Source organism: Pipra filicauda, unplaced genomic scaffold, assembly GCF_003945595.2.
Source record: "Pipra filicauda isolate LSUMZ 115617 unplaced genomic scaffold, ASM394559v2 scaffold56_size3634133_pilon, whole genome shotgun sequence".
Classification (NCBI taxonomy): domain Eukaryota; kingdom Metazoa; phylum Chordata; class Aves; order Passeriformes; family Pipridae; genus Pipra; species Pipra filicauda.
Window position 1 is genome coordinate 1,491,353 of NW_024104720.1, and position 18,084 is coordinate 1,509,436.

Consider the following 18,084-nt stretch of genomic DNA (forward strand, 5'->3'; position numbering starts at 1 on the left):
TTCACAAGAGGGACAGTGTTAAATTTAATGCACTAATGTTTTAAAGTGTTTTCAGACAGCTGGATCAAAAACACTACAGAATGTAAGTTATTATTAAATTATGCTTCACTGAGTTAATGTTGTTGCTTTGATTAAATAAGAAAAAAATATTCAAATGACACCTCTTGGATACTTTTTTTTTCCAGAGGATGCAGCCTACAGATGGACTCAAAGGCTTATTTTGGAGAAAGAAAGAAAGTAGGGAAATGTAGTAGTCAATAGACGTGAAAGAGTCCTGAGGAGTGGATGATTACAAGGGTGTTTAAAGCAATTGTGAAGTAGAGCAGAAGGCAACTGCACCTTGTGCCCTACTGTGACACATCAGTCTCTGGAAGCAATACAGTCGCTGTTCATCTCTATGCCAGTGGAACAGGAAACCCCCTCTGTACCATCACATTAACTGCTGCATTTGGCCGCTGCTTGGAGTAGTGAAGTGCAAGATCTGAAGCCTGGAGTCTCTTTCCTGGTGGATCCGACCACCTCCCAGGCACAGCTCAGATATGCTTGGAGTCTGTTCAGTCATGGCAGCTAATCTGTCTGCGATGAACGTGGTACACAAAAATATCAGTTGTAAAAAGGGGGATTTATTGCAGGAGGGTTGTTCGTACCTGATGCCTCTCCTACATCTCCTCTTGACCTGATGCGCAGATGCCTGGTCTTGTCCTGTGATCTCACATCAGGATCTTGTTGTGTGGGGGGAAGGGGAAGGAGTGTTTGGAGCAAGAGCTGCAGGAAGATGAGAAGGGTTTTTGACAGCATGTTGAGTTGGATGTTGTACTGGTGTTGATGCCGCTGGTCCCAATGCCATCAAGACATTTCTTGTGGATGACAAGGAATCTAGGAAAGTAGTGATTAACATGCATATCAGTGTGATTGACAAGCTATGTTGTCTGCTTTGTGCTAATGTATTGCATGGATAACACCTATTCTTGGCATACCAGAGTCAGCATATAGATTTAGAGTAAAGACTTAAATCAGATATATCTAGTACCTTTCACAATAAATAAAAAGAAATTGTTTGATGGATCTATATGCTCAATAGACCATGGAGATCAGATTCTGCCTGGTAAGGGAACATTTTTGCCTCAAAGGGTTCAAATGGCTAGTAGGCAACATTCTTTCAGATTGCAGAAAGACCCATTCATTTGCTTTCCCATTCCTCCATCCCAAATTTATCACTTGCAAAGACAAGAAAAAAATAAGTACAACATCAGGTTTGATAACCTTCTGATAGTAGTGTGCTATTAAATATACACAAATCAGGCAGCTTGGAAAAACATAAGCCTTCCCAATCTGCCAAGAAGATTGAAATGGAAGTTTCAAAGTCTAAGGTTGTATATATTTTATATTCTTTCTGACACCATGCTGCACTCATTAAAATTACCATTCTTTTTTTCTTTTCTTTTCTTATCAGAGGCTAGACTACATGCTTTATTACTATACAGGTCAAAGATCACACAGGTTTCTAAACAACAACGATGCTACTTTATTTTCTTGAGAGAAACCTTTGAGATGTGAAAACTTACCACAAAAGCAGAGATGCCACTTTTGTCTGTTTGAATCCCTGCAGAACTGCTGCTGTGTGAAATGTGTGTAGTAGCTCCTAGGATTAACTCTGTGTGACAACTCTACTTTCTGTTGGTATTCCACACAAATATTCCTTCGCAATTTTCCTCTCTTCAGCAAGGCACATATGTGCCATTCCCAATGGCACTGTTTTATTTTTTAATCTACCTCATATTTTATAGAATTAAAGTCAAGTACCTGAAGTTGAATTCATAATGGCATCAGTTTTATCTATTTGCTTGTTTGGCTGACTAGAAATTTTTAAGTTCCTGGTACAACTCTAACATATGATCATCCAGAATCAGTCTCCTGCTGCCAAAAATTATCTATATCCTTTGATTGAAAGATCAGCCGCTTCCTTTGTCATCTTTATGCCAAATGTTAACTCTGAATCTTCTTTTAGCAGCAAAGAGGTAACATTTCGCAGTCTGTTACATGTACTACTTCTGCATGTAATTTCTATCAGACGATTAAGTGTAAGGATCTGAATAACCATATTTCTGAGTGATAAGCATGAAAATGTATTGTCAGAATATCTTCAGCTAGGACAATATACCTCATCACTACTGCAGCGAAACAGTTTTCTTCCACCTCTAATTTTAGTGACATTATATCTTCTAACAGTTACAACTCTACCTTACAGCAAGGCTGGCTGGAGGAACAATGATGTGATTTATGTCTGAAAGCCATTTACCCAAAGTAAACTACAGTAAAATAAAGCATGCTCAAAAATATAATTTAAGACTACCATTTTCGTGGGAAGATAAAGTGTGTAGATTTGTATTTCATTTAGGAATAGTGCAGTAATCAATGTTTCCAGTATTGTTTGAAGTGACTGATTCAGCAAGCTGTTGCAGGGAAGTGGGGCTGTTAATGTAGCAAGCTAATTTCTGGATATTATTTTTATGCACAGAATATAGAACCTTATCGATAATCATTTGGTTAATTACAAGCACAAGACGAAATGGCACTCCGTGTGCGTAAAAAAGGTGTAGAGAAGGAAAGCAGGAACTACACAGAACAATTCAGCATATAGTGTGAAAATTAAGGATGTCAAGTCATGAGCAGAGCAAGAATGTAGGGGTTGCTGTCAGAGGTGACAGGAACAGGAGGAGGTGCAGAAAAGATCATCACCATCTAAGCAGGTAAAAGTATAGCCCCCTACTGTGAAAGGTTTTTTTAATGATCTGGAAATGAACTGATTTCAGAGGTTTCCACAATTCACTACTCCTGGCATAGAACAAACCCACTATAGTTAATATTTCTAAGTTCTACAGGTTGAAAGGTCTGTTCCAGAGGTTTTGATCTTCTTCCTAGCTGTTTCACAAGGAGAAAGGAGAGGGAAGGTTGGGTTGTTTGTTCTGTATGATGCAGCAAGTACATTTATACCCCTGACATTTCTCTTCTTTTGGCAGCTCCCCCACAGATCACCCTGCGCATGGAGAATATAGAAGCAGCAGGACAGAACAGCACAGCAATCACAAACCTCCTGTGTATCTGAAGCTGAGATAGAATCACCAGCACTGAAGCTAAAAACCGATTTCAGTGACATCTGGCAGAATTTGCCAGCTGTTAATATGTGACTTCATCCATGGTAAAACAGGTAAAAATGCACATCTTCAATGAATGAATTGCACAACATTGAAGAACTGAGAAAAAGCACTAGAAATGAATCGTATTAGGTCCTTCATAAGACAATTTCTCAAACACTCTTTATATTTAAATGACTGTTAAATGAAATTGTTAAAGCTGTAACCCTGAACTTGTCTGTATTGAATTGTACTTATTTTTTCCAGACTGTTTCTCCAATTCATTGTGATCATATTCAATTTTAATTCCATCCCCCAGCTAACACCAAAGAAAAAATATCAACACAAATTTACAGATCATGTCCTGAACTGCTGGGCAGATGTCAGATAGGAGGAACACGTTGCATCTTTATTTTTAGATTCCAGCAGAAATGTTTACAGCTTATTGGCCCCAAGTCTGACTGTTTCTGACTTTCAGAAGGATTCAAAAGGTAATACTCTAAACTACACAATTCACTTCAATAGCTATGGAAGTCCTACTGCAAAAGCAACTTGAAGCTACAGGATACCACCAAAAGTCAGCTACCAGATCCATTCCATAGAGAGTCTTCAGAAAACAAATTAAGCAGCCACTGATCCCACAGACTCATGTTTCGGACTGAATATTCACTGGATAGGACAGTGTTTTCAAGCTCTGGTCACACTCTCAGAATTCCCTTGACACAATTTTGTTTTTTTTGTGTCTCACTCTCCAAACACTGCCCATGTAGGCTCCTACCAGGCCTGTTGTGTAAACCCACTATTAAGGTCTCATCCTGCAGTGCTTCATGGAAAAAGAGTGTCAGATCCCACCGAGAATTCTACCAGAAGATAGTACCACCAGTGCCAGATGCAAAGCACTGTGTAACTATGTAGACCTCCCTGGGCTGTGAGAAAGCCCACAGGGCTATTTACCCAAGCCACCTCTTGCAGACTGACACATGCCTGCATTGTGGGCTCCCCTGAGCAGAGGAACTGAACAGTATCCATCTTGATGATTCAGGATCAGGGTGAACTTGAAAGCTGCTTCTCCTCAGGACTGCATGTTGTTTGAGGATATACTACTGCTGCTACTACTACTGCAAATACTACTACTCCTACTACTACTACTGTTATTACTGCCAGAAACATTAAATATGTAATAATGATCCCCCTTTATGTTGAAATTACACTCTTTCAGATTTAAAACAACCACAACTTCCAGACTGCAGACTCTTTCATAACAACCAAAAAAAGTTCTTTTCTTTTTTTCCCCCTTTTTTTTTCAAATAATAAAGATTTTCCCACCATTTCTTCCTGCTTTATCTTACAAATTCCACCCTAAAAACATTTGGAGCCTCATGATGAGTAACTGCGATTCTACCACTGTTAATCTTGCATATAGATTGACATTTGAGTCAGGTTTAATATAACAGATGAACTCAACTGCTGACTGGTTCCAGTTATGTTTAGATGTTCAGTGAGTGACTTGTAAAAATAGCAAAAAAAATACTTCTCTAGAGGCTGAGAAATTAACACCATACTGAAACACAGATCTCTTCTCAAGTAGTTTTCTTTTTGGGGAGATCTTTTCATTCACCTGTTACTAAGAGAAATCAATGCAAGAAAGAAATGTATGGGATGTGGGAAAAGGGAGGGGCCATGCAGGAGAGCTATAGGAACACTGTCAGAGTACACAGGGATGCAACGAGAAAGGCCAAGGTCCACCTGAAATTGAGTCTGGCAAAGGACATCAAGGACAACAAGTGCTTCTACATGTACATCAGCAGCAAATGGAAGATTAGAGGAAATGTGGAACTGCTGCTGAATTACATGAGTATCTTGGTAATGGAAGACCAAGAAAAGGTGGAATCACTGAATACCTTCTTTGCCCCAGTCTTCACTGCTGAGAACAGCTCTCAGGAGTCTCAGACCTCAGAGGTAAGAGAGAAGGCCAGAGAAAGGAAGACTTCCCCCAGTCATAGAGGGTTGGGTTACAGATCAGCTAGGCAGACTAAACACCCATAAATCCATTGGCCCTGATGGGATGCACCCACGGGTGCTGAGGGAGATGGCAGATGTTGTTGCTCTACTGCTCTCCATCATCTTTGAAAAATCATGGAGAACAGGAAAGGTAATGTTGATCCCATTTTTAAAAAGGGCAAGAAAGAGGACCTGGGAAACTACCAGCTGGTCAGCCTTACATCCATGCTTGGGCAGTGATGGAACAGAACATTCTAGAGGTCATTACCAAGCATGTAGAAGAAAAGAAGGTCATCAGGAGTAGTCAACATGGATTCACCAAAGGGAAATCATCCTTGACCAATCTGATAGCCTTCTATGGATGCATTGCAGGATGGATCAATTAGGGGAGAGCAGTGGATGTTAGCTACCTTGACTTCAGCAAGGCTTTTGTCACTGTCTCCCACAACATCCTTGTAGGTGAGCTCAGGAAATGTGGGTTAGATGAATGGGCAGTGAGGTGGCTCAAGAACAGGTTGAATGGTAGAGCTCAAAGAGTCGTGATCAGCGGAGCAGAATCCAGTTGGAGGCCTATAAACAGCAGCATTCCCCAGGCTTCAGTACTGGGTCCAGTCTTACTAAACTTGCTTATCAGTGACCTGGACAAGCGATAGAATGCAAGGGATCATCAGTAAGTTTGCTGACAATATGAAACTGGAGGGAGTGATGCCATCTGAAGGCTGTGACGCCATCTACCCTTGATAGGGTGGAGAATTGAGCATAGAGAAACCTAATGAGTTTCAACAAAGGCAAGTGTAGGATCCTACAACTGGGGAGGAATAACCCCAACTACCAGTACAGGTTGGGGGCTGACCTACTAGGGAGCAGCTCTGCAGAAAAGGACCAGAGAGTACTGAGAGATTGACCATGAGCCAGCAGTGTGCCCTTGGGGCCAGGAGGGCCAATGGTATCCTGGGGTGTATGGGAATAGTATGGCCAGCAAGTCGAGGGAGGTGATCCTCCCCCTCTATTTGGCCCTAGTGAGACCACATCCGGAGTAGAGCGTCCAGTTCTACTCTCCTCAGTACAAAAAAGACAAGGAGCTACCGAAGACGGTCCAGCAGATGGACACAAAGATGATTAAGGGTCTGGAACATATCTTATGAGGATAAACTGTAGGAGCTGGGTCTGTTTAATCTGGAAAAGAGAAAACTGAGAAGGGATCTCATTAACGCATATAAATATCATAAAGACGGATGCCAAGACTCTCTTCAGTGGTACACAGTGACAGGATGAGGAGCAATGGGCATAATCTAAAAAAAAAAGTTTCACCTCAAGATGGGGTAGAACTTCTTTACATTGAGGGTGGTAGAGCACTGGAACAGGCTGTCCAGAGAGGTCGTGGAGTCTTCTTCTCTGGAGACATTCCAAACCCATCTGGATGCATTCCTGTGTAACCTGCTCCAGGTGACATTGCCTTGGCAGGGGAGTTGGACTAGGTGAACTCCAGAGATTCATTCCAACCCTAAAAATTCTGTGATTTATCTGCCAAATGACAACACAGAACGCAAGAGTAGTGAACAATTCACTCATTTATTTCCCTGCACTATCGCAAAATATTAATGGCAAAATGCAGATTTGCATAAAAATTGGCAAACTGCATGTTTGGTCATAACTGATTAATATGAAACCATTTTCATTTCTACTCTTCTTACAGAATTCAAGTTATATATGGATTATAAGAATGTAATGTCCCTCCATTTCTTCAATTCACTGTGCGCTTTCCTTCCCTGTCTCGCCATCTGTTTAGGTGTTGTGTTTTTTTTAAGCTCTACTATTTCATGCTACTAAAACTTTGCAAATTTTAAGCTGAAAAGGGAGTTGAATAATGAGTAATTTTGACTCTTTAACATGGTTAAGTAAAATATTCAGTCTTTAATAATTTGAATTATCTTTGATATTTCCTATTAAATAGTAAATCTTAGTAACCTTACTTAGTTCTTATACAGCGGTTTTCACCATGGACAAAGCAGGAAATTATCAGTTTGCCAATATTTCAGATACCCAAATATTCCTGAAATTCCTTCATTTCTTCCCACTCAGGTTCAATTTAGCTTATCTTGCTTGACAATCAGAAACCACAGAATAGATGAGGTTGAAAGAAGCATATGAGGATCATTCAGTCCAACTCCCTTGCTCAAAACAGGCTCAGAAAAACTAAATTTTCCAGGACTGTGTTCAGTTCTGAGTGTCTCAGGATGGAGACTATACAACATCTCTAGATAGCCTGTTCCAGTGTTCAACCACTCTCACAGTAAATAAAAAAAAAATTCTTATATTCAGATAGAATTTTCTGTGTTTCAGTTTATGACCATTGCCTCTTGTCTTCTCAATGGGTGCAAATGAGAAAAGTCTGTTTCTTCTTTACGCTCTGCCATCAGACATTTATAAATATCGATAAGATTTCTCTTGACCCTTCTCTTCTTCAGGCTAGATAATCCCATCAGCCTCACCACATATGACCATTTGCTCATCATCCTCGTAGACTTGCTCCAGTAAGTCTATATCTCTGTTGTACCAGAGCGCCCAGAACCGACACTCCAGATGTGGCCTCACAAGTGATGAATAGACAAGAAGGATCACCTCGCTCAACCTCTTAGCAACACTCCTCCTAATGCAGCCAGCCCAGGAAGCTGTTGGCTTCCTTTGCTGCAAGGGTACATTGCTGGCTCATGGTCAGCTTGTTGCCCACCAGGACCCTTGAGGCCTTTTTTCGAAAGCTGCTTTCCACCTTGTCAGCCCCAGCATGTAACTGGTGCCTGGTGTTACTGCTCCCTGCGAGTAGGACTTTGCGCTTCCCCTTGCTGAACTGCATAAGATTCCTCCCTGTCACTTCTCCAGCACATCACGATCCCTCTAGCACACACACCTGGTTTATCAGCCATTTCTCCCAGATTTGTATCATCCGCAAACTTGCAGAGGGTACAGTCTGCCCCGTCATCCTGATCATTAATTAAAAGGTTAAGCGGTATCGGCCCCTGTATTTATGCCTGAGTGTCTGATCTCCAGCTAGACTTTGTGCCACTAATCACCACACGCTGAACCTCGCAGTTCAGACAGCTTTCAGTACCCCTCCACTAGCCCCTCCTTCATCAGCTTGTGAGCTCCTTATCACTTACGTTGTTTGCAAATTATCACCAATACCCTCCAGAAACATCCTGAACTGTCTGTGCCCTTCTGTGTTGTCCCTCCCGCAGACGTGAGAATGGCACAAGCCACCCATGAGATGAAGAGATGATAGCACAATATGGTAGTTGCACTTTACCTTCATGCTAGTGAGTCACCAAATACCATCTGTTTTGCCTTCTCTTACATACAGTGTTTCAAAACTAAATTTTTAACTACATTTTGTACGTAATGTTCTCCAAACCATTTAACCGTCTTGGTAACCCTCTGCTGGACTCATGCCGTTAAGTCAACGTCTTGCACTGAAAGGCCCCAGGTTAGGTCCTTTTAACCCAATCTTGTTGAGCTCCCTCTGCCTCCAATCATCTACAACCTGGTGTCATCTACAAACTTGAGAAGTGTGTGCTCCATCCCGTCCTCCGCATCAATAACATAACAGAGGAATTACACAAAATCAGCTCCAGTGTTGGTCGATCTCAGAAGGACACTGCTCAGTCTTCTCAGTCTTTAGGAGGGATATATTTAGTTAGAGGGTTAGGTTCTAGGTGACATGTTTTAGAACTGAAAAATAGTATTTATAATTTGGTTTTTTATTTAAGGAACTCTCTCTGTATTTTTACTGACCTATAAAATCCATTCCGTATAGCAAAGTTTAAATATAACATATCGTTACATTACATTTCTGTTTTCAGAAATTTTGAGGACTCTGATCAACATTTTTCATTGTTTAAGAATTACTTGCTCTGTTATACACACAATTTCAATGCATATTTCTACTTTAGCCCAATCAGACCTACAAGAATTGCAGTTACCAGAGGTAAATTTAAAAGCCTCTTAAGAAATACATGCTTATATCTTACTATTATAAAGAAGAAATCTAAAATAAAGTTTCAGACAGAAAAACCACATTCATTTAGTTAAGTGTGAAGTTGTTAAAAAGGTATATTTCTTCAAAGTCAAATGGAACAATATAAAGAAAATGTCTACTCTGCACAGGACAAAAAGGCAGGAAGTTAAATTTCACTGCAAAAGGGCTGACAGGAACTATGGTCCTTACTTGACTGCTACACCTTATGAATCTCTTTCCTATTTTGTTAGTACCATCCATTACAGATGTTGGAAAACCATGAGTCAGGCTCCAAGATGCCATAAAACTGAACCTATAATCATAATAAATTTGTATTGCTTATTTACCTTTTGATTTTGGAGTGCATTCCTATTACCTTTTCAAGTTTTACTCGGCAACCACACAAGAGACTGCATGCCTATTTTTAAATGAAAGCATTAGAGTGGCTTCCTGATCATTTATCACACCACCTTTCTCACTGCTTCCAGTACTCACTTCAGAGCTCTCTCCTACTTGTTTTTTTCTTGTGTGCTATGGAAACTGTCCAAGACATCAGCTTCATTTCAAGGACCCAGAGTCTTCCCACATTTCCTTATGCTTCAAAAGAGGCAGAGTCAAAAGAAGGAAAGGGTGATCTAGGGCAATCTTTAACTGAAATAATAATGGAAGCAGTAATTTCATACATCAGTTCGAACAAATTAGAGGAACTGGTACAGGACAGAACTGTCTGGGTGTGATCTACCTGTGCATTATATATTGGGCAATACAAAAAGCAGATTGACTAACACTCAAGTAAAACAAGAATCTATGTGGGTATCCCAGTGAAGCCAGAAATACTGTCACAGGTTTCTACATGTGATATCTGGGCAAAGAAGATTTCACCAAGCCAAGTAAAATGCAAAAGTAAAAAACAAGAAAGTCTGGGGGCTTTTATTTAGGGGAATTAAGTTGAATAAGTCTCCCTATGTGATACTTGGGACTGACCTTCTCTTTCAAATCAGGCAGCGTGAGGATTCAATCAGATCCTAGCTGTGCATGTGTCTCTTCTGACTGAGGCATCTGCAGGCCTTTGACCAGACTCATCTCCCCTCTCTGAACCCCTTTTATTACTCCTGTATTCATATTTACGATGGAGTTCAGCTCATATATAGATGTATCACTGTTTTGTCTAATATCTGTTTATAATATTGTATCCACTCTTTTCTATTTCATTTTTTGTATATTGCACTTTGATTTTAATGTATTTGCTTTCCTGATACATTTGCCCACTGAATGGGAATTTTAATTGAAAACTGAACTTGAACTCAGAATGGTTGAAATTTAACATATTTTATATTATCTTACCAAATTAATTACATATGTCACACATATGCGTGACAAGATAGTCTGAACTGCGGCTGAAGCACCACAGTGATGATGAACAACAAATTGTTAAGTTTGGGAAAAGTGAATATGACTAGACTGCCAGAGGATCAGTGTCAGAACAGTCCTGTTTAATATTTTAATTTTTATATGGAAGGCATAAACAACCAGTTAATTTGCTGGAAATTTGCTGATGCTATTAGACTGGATGCTATCAAGAATACTAACGAAGGCAAGGAAATAATAACAAAGAATTCAGTTTAGAAATGTGTTTGGAAAATAACAAAAATTTTCAAAGGTGTAAAATTATTAATTAGCAAAAGCATCCTGCAAAATTAAAATATCAATAACAAAAACAAAGTGAACACAGTTCTAGAAGAAGCACTGAAAGCAGAAAATTAGACAAACATGAATTCTACAGTGGAAGTAAAGAGAACACATATTAGGTAACACAGGCAGCTCCTGGGAGGTAGCAGTCCCTCAGGCTCAAAGATATATTGCCATTAGCAAGTTTACTTCTCAGATGCTAAATGGATGGTCTGTCATGTAAAAACCTAGGTAGTATCCAGGCATTCTATAAGCACATACACAGACTTGAAGGTATTCCCTAGACTAAGAGAAGAGCAGTTCATGAATATGAAAGAGTAAAAACACTATAAACACACAGTTTTGCTACACAGTTGGTCAACAATCTAATGATTGTCATGTATTTGAACAGTACATGCCCAGATACACAGTGTGATTCATTTGACCAAACTTAGACATGCTAAATATTCTGGCTTAGTTTAGTAGACAGTGGAAAGAAACAGACTATTCTAGTACAAGATTCATTGCATTCTAAAGCAGATGTCTAAATGTCTTGACTACAAAGGCTTACCAGCTCAGACACGCATATCTAAAAAAAGGTGTGATGAATCAGACATCATCTTTGCATCCATCATCATTTCTCAGTTCAGTTCAGCTTTGATGGGTCCTATCCATCCATATGGATCCTGATTGTGGATCAGGTCTTAGGAAGGGAAAGGCTAAACTAGCCATACTTCTATAACACTAAGAAAGAAAGTATTATCAATAATGATCAAGGCAGAAAACTCCACAAGTGTAGAGAAAAAGTAACAGGGACAGGCGGGAATGGCCATAAGATGAAGGAGGGTAGATTTAAATTAGATCCTGGGAAGAAATTCTCTACTGTGAGGGTGGTGAGGCACTGGAACAGGTTGCCCAGAGAGATGTCCCAATTCTGGAAGTGTTCAAGGTCAGAGTGGATGGAGCTCTGAGTGACCTGGCCTAGTGGAAGGTGTCCCTGCCCATGGTAGGGGGTTTGGAACTAGACGATCTTTAAGGTCCCTTCCAACCCAAACCATTCTATAATTTTATGATTCTGTGAATGGGAGCTTTAGAAATACCATCATTTCAAATTAGATAATTTTATTAGCAGTTCTCTTCCAGAGATTTAAAGAAATGTCTATAAAGCAAAAGAGCTCTCATACAGGAGAGATGAAACCTGAAGCAAGAAAATGGTCTTTTGGATGTCATATTCATAACTAGCCACAGTCCCACACCTTTTCCTTTAGTTATACATAGCTACATGTATTTACACACACAGGCTTTTTAGGTAAACAAAGACAAAATACAAAACTTCTGTTGCATCATTTCTATTGATTTACAATCTTTCACTGATACGTGAAACACTGTAAAATCTTAAAATACCCTCTGTTTCTAAAGCTAAGCTTTTTGTCATCAAGGGGATGGGTTTCAAATTTCTCTCAAGCAGAAAAGGTCATACTGTGACTCTGTCTATCAAGAAAACTCAGACTAAAACAATTACAGTCTAATCTCCTCATATTTTAAGAAGACAGTCTGTATCTCAGTATATTCCAAGAAGGAAGACTAAGTGTTCTCCATGTGCTGACAACCAAGGACGTGTCAAAGTTTCTAGAGACACTTTTACCTTAATATACAATTTTAAAATAAATAGGGCTCTTTTCCTATATCAGATATGTATCCCTTTTGCTCTTTGGACCTCAGCACATCAGTAGTAATAGCAGAGGCAATGCTGTGGGAACCGTGCTTTTACAGTGTGAGGTTAAAGTAGGAGTCAAGAAGGGAAATGGAGAATGGTGATACTCTTATGTTCCTTCTCTAGAAAGCTAATTTGATGAATGGTGTAACTTCTGAAAATTCTGCCTTGCAGCAAGAAAATAAAAGCACTTCCTCTGTTTACCACAGCTAATAGAAAGTAGTGAGATGAACTCACAACCAGTATACGGAGATCACAGTGTGATCTTAAATCTAACAGAGAGCCTTATATATTACAATTGAAATACAAAATGAGCAAAGTTGAACCAGAAATAAAATGTGAAATCGCTTATTGGTGCAACTTGGCAAAAAATGCAGTAAATTCTCTTCACCTTTGGAAGACTCTGAATAAAAATTGCACATCTTTCAAACAGATATATTACAATTCTGAGGGAGACTGGTGAACCGCTGTAGGAATCACTTGATGGATAGAGTAACTGGTCCATGGAAGGCTAATGAAGTCAAGATTACCATATTGTGCAAATACTGGTAAGTTTTTGACCAAGTTAGGACGGACAACAGTAACAACAAAAACTAGGCATGAAGAACTAGCAGTTCTTGTCATAAGCATACCACACTCAGCCTACTAACACTTCTATCACCATGTCCATCTCTGTCAAGACAAAAACTATTGCTGATGTACCAATATCTACATGCAAGTATTCCTTTCAAAGCCTATGTTTTGTTTCGCTTTTCAGTCATCTGGTTTTCTCTGCTGTTTGGTATGTAGGTTGTGCTACAAAGGAGAGGCTTTCTGATATTTCTGCCAGTTTCTCCCCTGATTTTCCATATAGAAAGTTCTCTGTATGATCTCTTAATAAGTAGAGCTTAGTCCCATGGATAAAGGCTTGGCACATCACCCAGCTTTTAAAAATGCTTGTATTATAGCATCACTTTGACTGCAGCTACCAGCACACCAAACTTAAGGGAAACAACAAGAATTTTTTATCTTATCATTGCATTTCTACCCACCCCACAGGTTATATATCTCACTTTATTAATACTGCGTTTTGGATTTTGTGGAGAGAAGCTTACACTGAAGTAAATTCTTTTGGCTGTGGTTGTGGTTTCTGTCTACATAGACTTAAAGATCAGACATTTTTAAGGCACCTTTTACAGTAAAACAGTCCTTTGCATAAATAAGACTCAGATCAAGAGTATTTTTCCCATTTTTATATAAGTACCTACAGGATTGCTTGCATCAGCAAGGTTTAAATAATTTAATAGGTATCACATAAGTATTATAAACCAACTCCAGCTACTTGTCAGATCTTCATGTGAGTTTTGTTATGTATCAAGGAATTCTTATTTCTATTAGTGTTGTTTCATTTGGAACAAAATGGTGAACGCAATTCACTGTCCCTGTATTCACAGTAAAAATAAATAAATACTTAATTAGACATGATTTAATCACAAAAATGAGAAAAAAATTACAAAACCCGCATGATTGTCCTTAAATTATGCATTAAACATAGTTTTCAGAAAATCTTCCATTCCAGCCTGAAATCCATGAAATATATTCAGTAAAGTACTGTAGCAATTCTGGATCCACTCAGCAACAAGAAGCCAATTCCAAACAAAAATGTGAATAAAAATGCATTTCTCTCTTCTTCCTGTTGCTAAATACCTTTGGAGTTAACACCCTTCACTACAGCTTCAAACTGCATTTCTTCAAATACAGCACTCTGATCATAACATTTGGGTCTCTGAACTTCTTGTGGTTTAGCTGATACCAAGCCATGCACTCCCAAAGGGTTCCTGTGCTTGGAAGTTGAGCATAAGACATTGGGGTGACATATTTTCCTGATCCTTCTCATTTTAAACCCCTGTGAAACGCCTACTTATTCTTCACAACATTTCATCAGCCTCCTGTTGTTGACTGCTCTCTCTTGGATCCCTGCCTCTCTCTCTTACTGTGGGCAGTTGAGAAATCACAGAGCACCCAGAGTCAGTGGTCATGGGCAGGAAAAAGGAGCTCTGGAGCAGTAGTGATGTGAGACAAGACAGAGCATATGCTAACTGTGAGCAAGAAGACGCCAGCATTGGGAAACAAGGATAAGAGCCACAGATGGACTGAGTACTTTGACTATGGTGAACATAGAAGATCTGGAGAATAACTAGAAGAATTGGGTATGAACATCCTCAGAGAACAATGCTACATTCCTTTTTTTTGTTGTTTGGGGTTTGTTTTGGTTTGTTTTGGTTGGTTGGTTGGTTGGGTTTTTTTGGTTTTTGGTTTTTGGGGTTTGCTGGTTTGTTTGTTTGTTTGTTTGTTTGTTTGTTTGTTTTTAAATTCCAGATTCCTTCTCTATGTTTAAAATATTTACTCTGCATCTCTGTCAAACAATAAAATGTTTCTAATGGTATGGTATTAGTTATATCAGAGAAATGCATAGATGGCACCTGAAAGTAAAAGTCATTTTTATTTTAAAAGATTACCTGTGCAAAAAAAAATTAATCAAGTTTAATTGTCATGCAAAACCAAAATGTCTAATCCTCCAGTGGGACTACTCAAATCAATCACGTGGTCTGACCACCTCTTACTTTGAAATAAAGCCTGGTTTACTTCTCCTGACACTGTGCTAGTTGTCCAGCAGTTCACTATTCTCAGAGCAGTTCGTGAAGCTGCCACACTTCAGTCTAGCTGCAAATGATCCATAATTTAGCAACATTTTTTTTTTTTTTAGTTCTTTGTCTTCAGAAGGTCCTTGCATTTTTTTATCACTGCTTTACAGTGAAAGCTAAGAAAATTGCAAGATGTGTCTGAGAATGGCAGCAGAATGGAGACATCACTGGTGGTGTTTCTTTAGAGACTGATATTGCACAAACATAATAAACCAGCATAAAAAATTGAAGTTGCCCTAAACAAAGTGTGCTTATATGCACTAACTTTTCCAGAATCTGATTGTTCTGATGGATCTTCCTTTTCATTTTAGAATGTGAAAAGAGGCATTTTATGAAATTTTCACAGTACAGATCAAAAAATATGCATGTGTAGAATTTTCATATGGAAAACATCCATGAGGAGCTATGAGCAGGGAGGTGCAGAACAGGAGCAAGTGATTTGGTGAAGTTTTGCAAGTGGTTTGCATGTTACTAAGAATTTTAATCTTCATAAAAACAGTAATTCAAATTCCGACTTTCTTTTTTTTATTATTTTGAATTTTAATATGTAATATAGAGCAAAACACTGCCATCTCAATTGAAACTAATTTTGAAAGGAAAATACAAGAGCATGCAATTTCAAAAATTATGTCAAGACTATCTAAATTATCCTTCCTTGGTTTTTGAACTTAAGGCTTGGTCACAGTAATGTCGTTTCACAGTCTTTGTGATTTTGAAAGAAATTGTGCTCTGCATTGATAGTTCTCCTTACCATTTTCCCCTTATACAAGAGTTAAAAGCAAGACCAGAGAGCAGGATGTGTTTCCCCAGCATTACAAAATTTCATCTATGAAAAAGCTGAAAATGGGGAGGCCCACCTAAACTACAGCTCCACACCAAGCCCATGGTCACCTCTGGTGAGGGGTGGCCTGGCTGTCCACAGGGTTGGCACAGAAATGCTTCCTGGTCTGCATTCCTGGCCACAGTGTGGCCACCATCCTGCTTCCCAACACAGGATAGAGTATTGCTGACCTGGTTTCCAGGTTTTTCTGCTAGACATGAGAGACCAAAGAAGGATATTTTGTAACCAAGAAAGATGGAGTGGGGGTGGTGGGAAGAGAGCGATCGGAATGGTCTGCTGAAACCCCACAGAAAGCGAGAGGTGATGGAAATGCATTGTTACTACAGGTTTTTAAATTAAAATTCCCATAGACACTTAGGGTAGGCTCTAGCTGACACAATACAGACCCCCACATAGGAGACATTTGCATCTACACTAGGCAACTGAGGCTCCCTTTATACTTCATAGGAAGAAATAGGCTTTCTCTAGTATACAATTCTTTTTATCTTAAAATAGTCACCTAAAATAGGTTAGATGAATTTTTCCACATAGAAATGCCTACTCTTTGACAGTACAAGAATCCTGCCACACTAGCTGAAGGGAGATATTCCCAGCCCAGGCCTCCAAATTCAGATCAGATGAAATCCAGAGCTTGTCTGCCCTGGACATACCTCAGAACACCCCTGGCTTTATAGTGCCAAACCCCTCTTCTGCTCTGTCAGCCCTCATTGGATCCACCAACCAAATCCTCTGCTCAAATTCCTTACGGCTCAGAAGCAGTAACAGGAAAACAAAAAATGCCAAGCCCAAATAATTTTTCTCACACCAGATGTCCGTATGTACACCACCCATATGTATAAGGTACATTAAACCCAGCAACTTCAAAGGCCTGAAATGAATGAAGGGTGACACTAAGAAGACAGAGTAAAAAGATAAAACTACATAAGTGAATAAAGACTGAGTCTTCTGGGGCCAAAAGGTAAGAAAGACTACATTTCTTTCTGCTATATGAGAATTAGCTCAAATAACATTTAGAAAGGGTTAGCTTAAGGCGACTGTGTAGCCTTTGTGCATTCTGAACCCCTGATGCACTGAAAAGTAAAACATTAGAATAAAACTGTACCTGGGTAGATTTCATGGCAGTTCAAAAGAATTGCTTATAAGGAATTTAGCCAGGCTTATCCCATTTTTCTTCAATATATGATTTAGAAAACAAAGAGCTATTGCCAGGAATCATAATTAAGACTTTTTTTGGGGGAAAATATAGGCAACAGGACCCTTTTCTTATTGTTTTCAGTTAGACAGTTCTAATAATAGGGATAGTGATACAACAGTCTAGGAAAGCTAAAATTAGCATTTGACAAGTGTTTTATGCTTCACAATTTTCATGACTAAAATACGGTACTGAGAGGCAGAATACAATACCTTGTTCAAGTGAATGTTAGATGTCAAGAACCAACTTACCAAATACATGGTCTTCTAATAACTTCCTAGGACATCAATTTACAGAACTTTTCAAAATGTCAAGTCTTTACAGAACACGAATGACATGATGCTTTCATTTCCTATGCTGTCCTGGCAAATGGTTTCATAAAGCATCCCAGAAGGTATGAAATGTACAAGGTGGAATTACAGATCATATGCAACAAGTTGCACACACAAAAAATCAATAGCTATTTTTTCTTCTTTATGAAATAATGCTGGTGTTTTATACTAACACCATTGCATATGGGTTTTTTTGTTTTCTTTTAAGAAATTAATGTACACATACAATACAAAATTGCTTCAGTTTACTTCATCTTAAACCTGAAGTAGATTTTTTTTCTTACTTAGGTAGGATAAGAAAACAAATATGTCTTGAAATTTTCAATTTAGAAATAATTTGCTTCTCAATGTCACTTTCAGTGACTGTTCCATTGCTGGTTTGTGGGGTTTTTTTGGTTTAGTTTGTTTTGTTTTTTTCAATAAACACATAAAGATATGTCTTAAATAAGCTGACAAACACCTATCATGTTATTGTGTTGTTCCATTACAAAGGAACCAGTTCATTA

At 38.9% G+C, this 18,084-nt stretch overlaps 1 protein-coding gene and 1 long non-coding RNA gene across 2 annotated transcripts in view; one reads left to right on the forward strand and one right to left on the reverse strand.

Annotated features, from left to right (window-relative positions):
• The window catches only part of GABBR2 (gamma-aminobutyric acid type B receptor subunit 2), a 471,821-nt gene that overhangs the window by 435,528 nt on the left and 18,209 nt on the right, over positions 1-18,084 (reverse strand). The gene's annotated exons all lie outside the window — the stretch shown is intronic.
• On the forward strand, positions 518-3,285 carry LOC120324519. Its single transcript, XR_005565887.1, has 3 exons — positions 518-590; positions 2,519-2,750; positions 3,021-3,285. It is a non-coding gene; the product is annotated as an uncharacterized LOC120324519 (long non-coding RNA).